Source organism: Pan paniscus, chromosome 14 (assembly GCF_029289425.2).
Source record: "Pan paniscus chromosome 14, NHGRI_mPanPan1-v2.0_pri, whole genome shotgun sequence".
NCBI lineage: Eukaryota > Metazoa > Chordata > Mammalia > Primates > Hominidae > Pan > Pan paniscus.
The window spans coordinates 71,699,421-71,713,739 of NC_073263.2; the positions used below are offsets into that span (position 1 = coordinate 71,699,421).

General features: G+C 34.3%; 1 long non-coding RNA gene across 3 annotated transcripts in view; it reads left to right on the plus strand.

Annotated features, from left to right (window-relative positions):
- Positions 1 to 14,319, plus strand: part of LOC129393648 (uncharacterized) — a 57,509-nt gene that overhangs the window by 14,230 nt on the left and 28,960 nt on the right. For 2 of the 3 annotated variants that reach the window (XR_010109622.1, XR_010109623.1), the window contains exons 3-4: positions 7,743 to 7,843; positions 8,638 to 8,808. This is a non-coding gene — a long non-coding RNA (uncharacterized LOC129393648). The remainder of the gene's footprint in view (positions 1 to 7,742; positions 7,844 to 8,637; positions 8,809 to 14,319) is intronic. The other variant, XR_010109621.1, reaches the window with a different exon arrangement.

Genomic DNA, 14,319 nt, shown 5'->3' on the forward strand with positions numbered 1-14,319 from the left:
GTTCTAGATATCCTGAAAGTGCCATACCACACTAATCCCTTCTTGCACAAATTGAGGAAAGATGTTCATAATCCACAATGCTTTATCCCAAGAAAGAACAATAGATTTTAAACCTATATTGCCAATATAGGAGTGCAACTGACATGTGTCCCAGAAATTGTACCTGGGAACACTCAAAAATTTTACTCTACCACCATTCTAGCCTCAATTCCTCTGAAGATTAACTCAATTCTATTGTCTTTTGTTCATCTAGTATTATATCTTTAACTTACAATTTAAACTTCCTAAATGCAAAGTTTTCTAACACTAAAGCACTAGTAGTCCATTTTGTCTTACGATTTAACTTGAGAGTTATACAGCTCTAAATAAAATGTTATTGTAAATACTTATAAATCCTTGAAAATTAACTGAATAAAACATGTAATGTCATTCATTATCTCCTGTCTTTCTTAGAGATCTACATCAAAATTATCTCAGAGAAGAAAAGATTCATAAAACAAATGTGTACGGCTGAGAAATAAATAAACTGAAACTCTCCATGAGACAAAATGACATTTCTTCTAATGTTTATAAAAGAAACATAAATATTTGTACATTTTTATGAAACTGTGGTATGTATATTTGAGATTCTTTCAAAACAGTTTATGTAAAACATAATAGAATTCAACAAAATCCAAAGATAAGAAATTGAAATAAGGAAGGGTTCAAGGAAATGACTCAAAGGGAGAGATACAAAGATAGGCATTTGATCTTGGTTAAATGAGAGGAATATTATAAAAATCTACCAAAATCTGAAAATGATACAGATAGATCTTACTCTGAAAGCAACCAGACCTGGATTTTAATTCCAGCTCTAGAACTTACTAACTTGTGTAAACTTGAAATAATTCCAAATTCTCTTAGAGACTTTGTTTTTTAATTTGTAAAACTGAAGTTATAATACTTCATAAGCTTTTGCAGAAAAATTAATTAAATATATATTTTATCATAAGGTTCAACATATAGAAGTTACTCAGCAAATATTAATCTAAGTCTTCCTATATCCTGTCTCCAAATCGAAATTCTCCATGATAAATACATTATTATGTAATAAGTAAATTGCAAAACTCTTAGATTTTGCCAGGTACTGTAGATAGAAAATATTACTGCAGTTTAAATATTGAAATAATTTACTGATGCCCATAAGTTGTAACTAATTGAAGCTGACGTCAAGGAATAATTGTGCATCTTAACAATAAACTCTTTAATGGCAATTTTAGATTATTACATTGATTAACTAATAGTAAAGTACAGCAAGATTTATGTTGTCAAAATCTTTGGCCATCATCTCTAGTCACTAGAGTGAATATTGAGAGTGAATGTGAAGAATGTTCAAAGTTGTATTTACTATTGAAGGTATTACCTATTTTTAGTGTGAACACCCCTATGTTCCTACGACATAGCCTAGGTGTAAAGGTCACCTTGTGAAGGCAGTGGACAGTTGGTGAAGGCTTGTACCACTGTAACTCTGCTAAACTTAGAAAATATCTGAAAATACCACTGATAGGTAAGATGCTATATTCTGTCCACAAAAATCAAATGAGAACTATTTGGGTAAGGGAAAAAAAATTCCAAATATATTATGTTAAGCCAATAACAATTCACCATTAAGTAATGAAAAATACATATCAAAAAGAGAAGTCTAGGAAGAAAGGAGGTATTTGCACACAGAAAATTCTCATAATAAATATTTAACTCAGTGCCTGAGGTTGTCACCAAGGATCTCACTTTTTGAATTATTGTATTTATTTAAGATCAGAATTTATAAAGAATATATAACATTGGTGTTATTTGTAATTTACAGTTCAATTGCTAAAATGTCATTTCAGAGTATGTTAAATTTAAGTTGTAGGCTTTTTGAAAATAAGATTTTCCTTGATGAAAAACAAACAGGATTGAATTTATTTTGTTAATTTAATTTGTACATAATAGATTTAGAGACATGACATTAAATCTAGTGAAAAGCATTTGTTATTAAATTTCACATGCCATTTTTCTTTATATTATTTCCTTAGCATTTAAAGAAAGTATAGAGAACATACAGTCCTGTATTATTTTTTGCCTTTGTGTATTAGCAAGTAACCACCATTTCCCAAACAAACATTGGTGGGCGGTCTCAGCTCTTTCCTTCCCAAAACATTAAATAATTAATAATGTCACCTGCTTCCACACTTTTGTGAAACCTATTCTAGATGCTTTATAGCACTTACATCCTTGTGGGAAAAGATACACAAGCAAATATATAAGTAAATAATGTCACGAGGTTGTGTGCAGAAAAATGAAGCAACGAAATAAATAGAGAATGCTGAGTGGAACTGCAACAGTTACATTAGATAATATGGTTAGAGAAAGCCTCTCTGATAATATGACAATCAAGAAAAAGCCTGAATAAATAGGTAGGAGGGGGGACGGGAGTTTAGCAGTTACCAACAGGCATGAGGGAAGCAACTGAAAAGACTTTAGCCATGTGTTTGGTACCTTAGAAAAACAATAAAAGGGAGGGAAAGTAATTAAATGAATGACTCAGTTAACTGTGAACTCTAGTGATAGAAGATCTCAGTAGCACTCAATCCCCTTGTTTTTTGTTTGTTTGGTTGTTGTTTTTGTTTTTTTTCCCCGGAAATCTGGTTTTCCCCAAGCCTCGCCAATCAATTCAGTATTTTTTTCAACCGCTAATTACTGAAGATATATCGTTGTCATCTCCTTTGTACACTAATTGTCCAGCTTTAAAATACAGATATATACTTGCTTGCATAGCCAATCTTCTATTTAATTACCTTTAAAGGATTTTTACTTTCTTCTTTATTCTCTTTCATTTAATGTTATTCTACAATGTGTGTAGTTTGAGGGTTTTTTTTTTTTTTGACTTGCATTCATTCTAATTTAACTCAATGGGCTGTGCTGAAGTTCTTAGTGGTTGTGTTTGGTTTCAGCTCTTTTTAAAAACCGCATATATTTTACTCCCTCCTCTTCGAATATCAATTACACTAAGTTGTAAATTATGGAGGATTCATTCACCACTGATTTTTTAGGGTATACCTGTCAATTACCCTAATTTTTAAAAATCTTTTCTGTAACTCATTATCTTTGTATCCTCTGCTATTTCTCAATAAAAACTATATGCAAAATACAGACAATGGTATTATGAGGTCTTATGTACCCTTCATCCAAACTTTATTTTCTTTTTATGGACAATCTTCTTAAATTTCTACTTCTATCCACATCACCCAACTACTTGTCAATATATTTTGAAGAAAATCCCAGAATATACGTCATTTTAGATACAAACATATTAATGTGCATCCAAAGAATAAGAGATCTTTTCCTTACGAGGTAAACACCATACCATAATCAGACAAAAATTACAATAATTTCATAACATCATCAAGTATTCAATGGGTACTCAAATTTCCCTATCTGATATTTCTCCAGGTTTGTTTGTTCGAATTGACACTCAAATAGGTTATCTACCTATTGAGTTTTTGTTGATGCCCATATTTTAAATTCCTAAAACCACTATTTTACACATGAACTGGAATACTTGGTTTTCCTTGGGTGAGCTTTTGTTATCTTTTAGGCAGTGTTGAGTTTTCTGAAATGTTTGACGATGTTTGGTTGCCTGCTCATCTTTGCTGTGAGAATTTCTGCTTGCATCTCTATCAATCAGTTGCAGATATTGATGCCAGGGATGTTTCACTGATGCATAGTCAGCTGGTCTGTGCTGGCTTCTGAATGTCAGGTCTCCACATTCCTCCTAGACTTTACATATAACCGAGAATACCTGCTCTGCTTCTCTTACTCCCAAACCCCACCACCGGGGGTTGTGGGAGGAGGGCAGAGGGACAGGGGTACAAATATGCCTGTTTACTTTAGCTAAAGACAAGTGGTGTGATGCAAAGGAGAAGGGGCCAAATCATCTGGTGCTACTAATGCAGGCTCGCAATTGCCATCCTGACTATTACAAGAAGGACCTCCCTGGTTTTATTTTATCTTTAGAATCTGTGTTTGTAGCATGCTTAGGAGTGTCCCCAATTCCGCAATTATATATTTGTACAAGTGTTAACATCTGACTTTCTCTGGCCATTGTAAGCTCATCATCTTTCTACTTTTTCAATATTTCCAAAAGCTTATTTCCTGTCCATGATACACTACAAGCAAAGTAATAGATATGTATACATAAATACAAAGATACAAGTTTCCTAAATAGATATATGGACAGCTAATGTTCCCTCACTTTCTCATGGTACAAAAAAAGCTAAACATATATATTTCCTCTAATACCAAGGAATTCATGGTAGGATATGAGGTGGGTAAGGTGCTTAATCTGACTGATAGATTCAATACATGGCCTATTTATTTCTAACCATAAATTAGGCTAAGTTGTGCTCTCTGTTTCTCCATACAGGTAGATGAATAGATATAGACATATGAGTAAACCATATATCTCTCTATACCTATCTATCTGTATATATATTATATATATAAATAGATCGATGTAAACTATTTCTATCTATCTAGACATATCTATTATATATATATGAAATCTTACATGGGCAGGTAGATAGATATATCTATAGGCAGATAGCTATGTCTCAGTAGATAGATGTATTATAGTTTAGATAGATATGTACAATTTACACATCTATAAATAGACATCTATAAATAGACATAAATGGAAATCTAGATCTACAGATTTCTATACATATCTAGATCTATATCTACAAATAGATAAAGATAACTTTATATCTGTATATCTGTATCTATATATCAACAGATACAGAGTTTACACATTTATAGAGTTTTCTATAGATAACTCTATATCTGTAAACTCTGTATCTGTATATCTATATGTACCTATCTATCTATATATATACTATATATCTATCTATAGATACATATATAAACTATAATATGTTTTGGATTTATATGCAGTTTTGGATTATGAATCTTAAACTCTGTCACTCTATCTCTCTGTCTCTTTCTCTATGTCTTTATCTATTTCCATCTCAGAGAGACAGAGACAGAAATAGAAAGTTTAAAATCAAAAACTGTAAATAAATTCAAATTGGATAATAGCTCAATAATTTATCTCATTTTTATGTCACTTAATTCTTTCTATTATTTGGATATGCATCAATCCTTAAAATCCTTAAAATAGCTATGACCTAATAAGATGGAAATTGCTCAAGGTAGGAGATCTAGATCCTATTAACTTTGTGATTTTAGTAAGAGTATTGCTAGCTGTTCTTCAATAATGAGGTTAAAACTAAACTTTTAATATGAAGATTTCTAAGCATAATAAAATGTTGTTATCCTTGGGAATTAGATATCATCAAAAGAATATTAAGAATTATGCACATAATTAATTGAAATAAATTAACTTAGTGTTCTAAAAATAAACATAGAGAGGTATATATGTAAATGTTAAGATATGTGACCATGATTTCTATAATCATGTATTTCATAAAAATAGAATTTCAAAGGCATTGAGAATATTGACTTTAGAAACCAGATTGAAGAAAAAAGCTGTGATGCTACCTGCCCACAACACATACTTTCACCAGATATCTGGAGGCCTGACATATGAAAACAAACATTTTTTTTTTCTTTGCCTCATAGAGCATAGTGAAAATTTTGTGGGTGTAGTTAGAGAGTACAAACATCAAATCATTCATCATAAGTTATTAAAAAGCAATACTGTCTAATAAAAATTAAGCAGTGCGTTTCAGTTTTCAGAATTATCCAAGCAGAGGCTAACTTATTCAAGCAGAGGCTAAACAGATGACAATTTATTCACCTGTTTACTTAATTGTAGATAGAATTCATGATTTAAGAGAATGTGTGATAAATGAGTGAGCAAGTTTTCACTAACACTCCTTCCTGCTTTAAGGTACTTTCATTTTATGTTGTTATATAATGAACAATGTTGTTACATATTTATTTTACTATTTTATTAAATTATATATAATTCATATAATTAAATATGAATTTTACTAGGGATAGGTTAGTATGAAAAACAGTTTATAGAAAGTTTACACTAATTGCAAAATAACCTTTTGTCATACTTTTGTTTATTTCACCTTACAAGCTTAGGCATTTAAAACTTGATTTACCTGACAGTTGTTTCTTACATTACAGACATCCACTAATGGCTTCATTGCCTGTCTAATGGTCATTAAGTGAAAATGGGCATCTGGAATAACACAGCTGGGGTCCACTTTACCAAGATTCTTTTTAACAGTTGGATATCTACATGATGTTCATACCCACTGTTCTTTCTGAACATTAGTGCCCCATAACTGTCTTTTACAATGTAATTCATTTTCTTTCTTCACTTAACTCTGTTGAAGGAATCAAAAGGCTGAACCCGTAGTTGTACTAAGAAGGGGAGGGCAGATGGTCTTGAAGAGTAGATACACCTTACTTTAGAGGTAGCATTAAGATGAGTTTCTATTGACTTGAGCTTAAAAATTTAAAAAAAAAAATTACAATCTCAGTAGTGCATTTCAAAGGCTCAGAATTATTGATTCAGACATAAATCCATGTTTAAAAATGCTAACACATATGCAGTGTAACTAGTTTTACCAACTGGTATACTGTTTCCCATAATGCAAAATTTACTCTTGTGTTTATTTTTTTTGTATACTAAAATATTGAGATTCTTCCCCGCAGTGTCCTGAAGCCCTCAGTGTTCGTATATCTCTTTAAGGTATCTTATGTGTATGAAATATGGCTCTAAAATGCTAGATTTGGCCAACAACAACAACAACAAAAATCCCCCCACCTTTTTTTTTTTGAGACAGAGTTTTTCTTTTGCTCTTGTTGCCCACACTGGAGTGCAGTGGCACAATCCCGGCTCACTGCAACCTCCACCTCCCAAGTTCAAGCGATTCTCCTGCCTCAGCCTCCCAAGTAGCTGGGATTACAGGCATGCACCACCATGCCCAGCTAATTTTTTGTATTTAGTAGAGACAAGGTTTCACCATGTTGGTCAGGCTGGTCACAAACTCCTGACCTCAGACGATCCACCTGCCTCCGCCTCCCAAAGTGCTGGGAGTACAGGCGTGAGCCACCATGCCGGGCCCACAAAAATCAATTCTTAGAGCTGTTCAGTTCATTATGTTTAGAAGAACAGATAAATTGTATACAACAATAATATAGCTATATGTTATAGTTATTGTGTTTTTCAACATAATAGTTTATTTGAAGGATTGGTATGTTGTTAACAGATTTCTTAAATATAATCATACTTGGATTATGAACTGTCAGATTAAAAATAATATTAGTGCTTGTATTTTTCTGTGTGTGTGTGTGTGTGTGTGTGTATGTTTTCACTAATCGAAGAAGCTTGCTGGTATTTCTTTCTTGGTCCTTGGATACACTCAGGCTTTCTTTCTAATACAACTCCCTCTATGCAGATATACTCAAGATGAGTCCTCCCTATCTTGTGTTTAATACAAGGTCATGGAATGCAATATATTTAGTTAATTGTACCTAACTTTTAAAAAGTCCTTTACGTGAACCTATAATTATATGTATTTTTATATGTTACTATGTTCTAAAAGTGTTTGATGTTTAAAGTTCATTTAGAAATGTTCTTATAAGTAGAATTACTTCAACCATCTGTACAGACTAGCAAAATATTATTCTAAGTGTCTCCTTATGTTTTAACCTGAACTCTCTCTCTGCTTTAATTGCAAAAGCTATGGCAACCACCCCATCAATGACAAAAATCCTAGAAAGATGTATGTATAGTAAGTTGAAGTGTTGAGAAGAGAATGGCTCAGAGTCAAGCGGGAACAAGGTAAAAACATCAAAAGGTTGTACTGGTGATAATGGCCAGGTGTGTGCCATTAGTGCCTCCTTGATATTAAAAAAAAATATGGTGGATCAACTACATGTTAGTTAATTCCAGCCTAGCAATCAAGAGGATATTGAAAGGGAACTTTTCAACAAGACAGCAAATAAGTTAAGTGCATGGACCATGGACTTTCTCTCCAATCTACTTGATATCTAAGCTTCACTAAGTATCCAGATGCCATCTTGTGATGAAAGAAAATGCCATTCTTAGTAAGAGGAAAGACATAATTACACCACATATGTTGCGATACACTAAACACATTTCATTTTTTTATTACATGTAAATTTAATTTCTCCTACCTTTTCCAGCTTTGAATCATTAAATCCTGTGTAGGTCAGATGCAGTTAAAAACAAATAGGTCTTTACTCAACCATGACTTTAAAATTAGGGATTAATGTGTATATATGGAAAAATGTTTATCTTTAAATTCAGGTTTTGTAGAAATGAGCACAGGCTTACTAATAACAAAAGTTCATATTAACAAACTAAGAAGGCTTGAAGAATATAAAATACATTTGGAGAGACTGAAATGTAAACTTTATTGTGATAAGCCTATTGCAGGAAGAATGCGTGATATAGATATGCATAATGTGATGTAGGAGAAGTATTTTAAAACAAAAAGAAACAACTTTTGAGATACCAATGGTGGGTGTGAGTTGTGGGAGAGATGGGTAAGTAATGCAGAGCAACAAAAATGTCTAGGAATGCGCAAGTAAGCATGCTGGTTTCCATTTCAGATTCAAACTTCAGAGAGAGAGGGAAGAAAAACATTTAAATATATCTGGCATAATCCAAGACTATTTACAACAAGTGTTCTGTGTTTCTAATAATAAAACAGACTTCACCTCGGAGTACCTGCAGAACTGGGACCCCAGTGACCAGGGAGAATGAAGAACAACTTGTTGAAGGTATAGAGAAGGCAGCAAATCATAAAAGAAGGTCCATCCCAAACCAGAGATAGTATAGATAAACCTCTCATGTTAACTATGGAAAAAATAAAGGAAGATAACGTATTTTAATAGAAGGGAAATTGCACTTATTGGGAGTAAGAACACTGAATTGACTGAATATCTTAAAGAGAGTTAGGAAGTGAAATTCTCAATAGGTGATTATTCTTTGACCAATTTTGTCTTATCTCTTATCTACATTCTTCCCTGCTCTTCCCAATACATGTGTAAGAATATCCAAGGGCACACACATACCATAAGCAGGAATGGTGTCCTAAGGAAAGTCAATATAGAGAGTAAGAAGTATATCTGTCACAATGTGTACATGTATACATCCTAAATATTTGTACAATTAATTTACTTCTCTTCATTTCCAACACTCCTAGTCTATGCTATGAACATCTCTTACCTAAAATACTACAGATGTCCCCTAAATTTTTCCATAAATCAGTTTTTTCCTCTCCAAGCTGTAAGCAGAAATTCATTTTTAAATTGCAGATATGACCGTGACACGTATCTGTCTCAGTTTATAGAACAGGTCTCTAACAGGGCCAGCAGCTTCCAGTCACTTCTGTCCCTTACCTTTTCTCCAGTCTCATTTTACATATATTTTACATGCTGTCTATATTTCTGTAATTAAATATTACTTCCCCCCCCAATGCCTTTGGACAGCTTCTTTCCTCCACATTAAATACTTTTTACCACTTCCCTCAGTTCAGTTCATTCTCCTCAGTGTTTAGAGCTCAGCTCAGATATCCTTTTCTCATGGAGACATTCTCTGGCCAACCCAGACTAGATAATTTTCCCTTGCTGTATACTTTCATACCTCCCTCTGTCTTTCCTTTATAACACTTTGGTAAGTGTGTACAACTGCATCCTTGTTTTTATTTAATTTCCTCTCACTGCCATGTTCGGTAAACTCAATGCAAGCTGAGTCTGCCTATTTATTTCACTATGCGACACCTAACTCCTAACAAAATATTAAACAAAATAGGTGCCAAAATATCTGTTAAGCCATTGTGTGAATGTATAAATGAATAAAGATATGAATACAGATACACTAGTCTAAACACATTTGCATGGCACATACCTATATGTGTTCCAAATAGATAACAAGGAGAATCACAATTGATCATTGCCAGAAAAAAAATCTGGTAAAACTTTTACTTTCCAGATATTTAAATAGCATTCATGTTAAAATTTTTAGTTCACTTTTATAATGCATTGAAAATACTTAGGGACATTATTTACTTATCACAAGTTTATTTTACTCTTTTAAAATATATTGCTTACTGGACTATTCACAATAGCAAAGACATGGAATCAACCTAAGTGTCCTTCAATGGGGGACTAAATAAAGAAAATGTGGCATATATACACCATGGAATACTACACAGCCATAAAAAACAAAATTATGACTTTTTTTTTTGGCAGCAACATAGATGCAGCTGGAGGCCATTATCCTAAGTGAAATAATGCAGGAACAGAAAACCAAATACTGCTTATAAGTGAGAGCTAAACATTACTCATAGAAATAAAGATGGCAACAATAGACATTGGAGACTGCTAGATGGGGAAGGGATGGATTAAAAGGGCTGAAAAACTAACTCTTGGGTACTACGCTCCCCTCCTGGGTTACAGAATCATTCTTATCCTAAACCTTAGCATACACAATATACCCAGGTAACAAACTTGCACATGTACCCCCGAATCTAAAATAAAAGTTGAAAATTAAAAATATATGCATATTGCTCATTGAGATAGACTACATATTGAGAGATTAGCTCTATGAATATAACATGAACCCTAAATTGTGTGATTGAGAGAATTCTACACATTTAATGGCCTTCATTTTAGTTAACATGTTAAATAATTCAATAATGAACATTTGACAGTGCAACCTCTTCATATAAATGTGCATATTAGTCAAGGGGCTGTATTATTAGCTTAACAACTAAAGTCTATTTTTTTTTTTTTGCATGTGCAAAGTCCAATGTAGAGGTGTCTGGAAGATCTTTCCTAAATGTGACTCTGTCACCTAAGTGGATTGCATTGTCATGGAAGCCACTATTTCAAGCTGTAGCCTCTAAAATCTCTACAGCCAGGGTTGGGACTAATATTCAACCCTTTAACTATCATTGCATTGATCAGTAATCAATCATCTAGTTATGCCTCACTTTGATAGAGCTAGGAGAGGCAGTTTATGGGTGTATCAGAAATAGGATGAAGGTGGCTGGGCATGGAGGCTCACGCCTGTAATCCTAGCACTTTGTGGGGCTGAGGCAGAAGGATTGCCTGAAGCCAGGATTTCGAGAGCAGCCTTGGTAACATAGTGAGACCCTGTGTCTACAAAAAGTAAAAATAATAAAATTTTAAAAATACCCAGATGTGATGGTGTGCGCCTATAGTCCTAGCTACTTGGGAAGCTGAAGTGGGAAGACTGCTTGAACCTAGGAGTTCGAAGCTGCAGTGAGCTATGACCATGCCACTTAAACAGCGAAACAGTGAAAAAAATAGCATAAAGGAATATGTACTGTAATATTTAAGTATTGGATTTTTAGTAACGAAAAGTTTCTAATGGTTAACTGTGTTTCCCCACAACGATAGGTTTAATTCCTAATGCCATGTACCTGTGAATGTAACAATATTTGGAAATTAGGTCTTTGCAGATATAATTAGTTAAGATGAGGTCCCAATAATTTGTGGTAGGTTCCAATTCCATATGACTGCTATTCTTATAAGACGAGAAAACAGAAACACAGAAAAAAGGCTTGAAAAAATACAGACATAGAAAGGCAGAGACTGGAGTTGTGCTGCTACAGCCAAGGAATGCTTGGGGGTCCCAGCCATTGGGAGAGTCAGGGAGATGCTCCCCTACAGGATTAGAAAATATATGGTCCTGCTCACATATTCATTCTGCACTTGTAGCCTCCACAACTACAACTATGAGACAACAGATTTATGTTGTTTTAAGCCACCCACTTTCTGGTACTGTGTTACGGCAGTCCTCTAAGATGAGAACAATATAGAAAGTCAGTCATATCCTTCCAGAAATTAACAAGCTGGAATCACATTTTATTCATTGGCCTAGTAAATTCCTTTGCCATTCTCAGTATTTCTAGAAAAATATCGGGTTGTTGTGTTCTATTTTTATTTTTTATTTTTTGTCTGATAATGAAAAGGATAAAAAATCAGCTAAATAACAGGATTTTTGTCATTTGAGGATATCACTTACTAACAAGAGCTTACGTATTTGAATGGACCAACAGGTAAATAACAGGTACCTGTAGGCCATCCATATTGTCAAACTAAGTGTAAGTTACAAAACATAGAAGACATACTTAGGATTCAAACAATAAAGATTCAGAGAAGAGCAATTGCAATCTCTCTCCTATGCACAGAAAACTGAGTGAAGCATTTTATATTTTAATTTGTGTTTAGTGGTGATGGCAAGCTCATCAAAGAATGGAACATTGATGTCTCAGCATTATAGGAGACATAATCTTCATAGCCCTAAATGCTGCACAGGCAGGTACAGAATTGGGCGCATGTCTCATGGTGGCCAGCAGCTTGCCTTCATAGAAAGGATACTTGTTGAGCAGAACTCCATGCACTGGTTACCATGCCAGGGAAGGACTCCAACTACATGGAGGATAGCAAAGCTCATCCCAAAGCCAGCCAACAGGAAGAGAAATCTAAACATGTCTACTCAGTGCAACTTCCTATGGCAATTGCCATGGAAAACATGATAGAGGCAAGCACTGGATTCAACAATGTGTTTCCTGCATAGAAAAGAGACAAAGCTAGATTAGCTACAGTGGCGTGCCTCAGTCCACCATGGCTAGTGGCTGCCCTTGGAAATCAACACAGGGCAACTGGCTTACATGTACCAGAATAGAAGGACTGCAATCTGTCCCCTATGAAGTCTGAAGTACCAAAATCTGAGGGCATATCTGAGGGCCACTGACACACATGCTTGGCCTGGATAAAGGAGGAGCACACCTTGAGTCTGAAACGGGAAAAGATATCCCCACACGAGGTGATAAGCCCAGCACAGGCTGTGTGGACTCTTGTTCTCTTGGGATAGAAGTGTTTCAGGCCCAGTGCCCATTCCTATTCTTATGTGGCTGAGCAGAAATCAAAGACTGCAAGGACGAGACTACCTAGCCCAACAATCATAAACTTCAGTTCTGAACAGAGGCTGCAAGTCCACCCGATCCACTTTTCCTCAATTTCCTTTTCTTTGCCTTTTTCTTTATTATCATTTTGAGTATTCCAGAAACCCATTATAAGTCATTACTTCACTGCAGTCACAAGGTCCCTAAGGGAAGAACTTGCCCCTCCTTTTTTGGGCCCCTATGTGACACGTCAGATCTTTAGTTCAGGTTTGTCAATACTATTTCTCCACTTCTTTTATAAGCTATTAATTCAGTTTCCGTGACACCAAACTCCTTATCCTATTTCATTGACCACATGGTTACTGTTCTCATTAATTATTGTGTCTTTTACTTAATGGCTCTCTCTCTCTCTTTAATTTTATCTTCTCACTCTACACTCCCTTTTTTGATAAACTGTCTATTCCTATGGTATACTTGGCGATCGTAATTGTGATAATGTCCAGATTTCTATTTCTCATATCACCTTCTTCCTTGAGTATGGACTCATGATTCTGCTTCCTACTGGGAAGTTCTGACAACATCTATAATTTACATGGGTCCATATTGAACTTTTTTTCTTACATCCCTTTCCCTTAATAACAGCATTTCTTATCTGCACTACTATGTACAAATTTCATGATAGGAAATCCAAGGCAGAATTATCTTGGTGACACTCATGGGTGTACCACTATTAAGATTCTTCTGTCACTCATTTTTTGATCATGAATTTATAGTGACTACCCAGATATATAGTACAAGACATAAAATTGAATCAATTATCTAAAAAACAAAACAAAACTACCAGTGGTAAATGGATGATTTTCAAATATGGCATTTCAGGCTGTTATAAGAAAACTTTTACACAAATTAAATTAATGATATTTATCTGAGCAAGAACAATTGATAAATTAGGCCGCACTCTAAAACAGAACAGATGCAGAGAGTTCTGATGAACAGTGTGAGCAGTGGGTTTTTAGAGGCCAAACACAGAAGCAAATTAGAAAATCCTCTGATTGGCTACAGGTAGGTGTCTGACTTATTTGATGGTGCGAAGAGGCATTTCTTTTGCGGGGGCAAGTCTGATCAGTTGTTTGCCTGTGATTGGCTGAAGCTCAGTTGTATGTAATTGGTAGAAACCTGGCTATTTGTTATGAAATAATATTCTCCTAAGTTAGATTTTGGTTTATGTACTAATTTAGATTGCAGTTCGTTATATAGCAACTCAAAGTACAGAGATAGCCTCAGACATTAACTGAGGTCTCCTATTTTTTAATTTAATAATACAAGAACAGTCTTCCAAGATCCAAATACACAT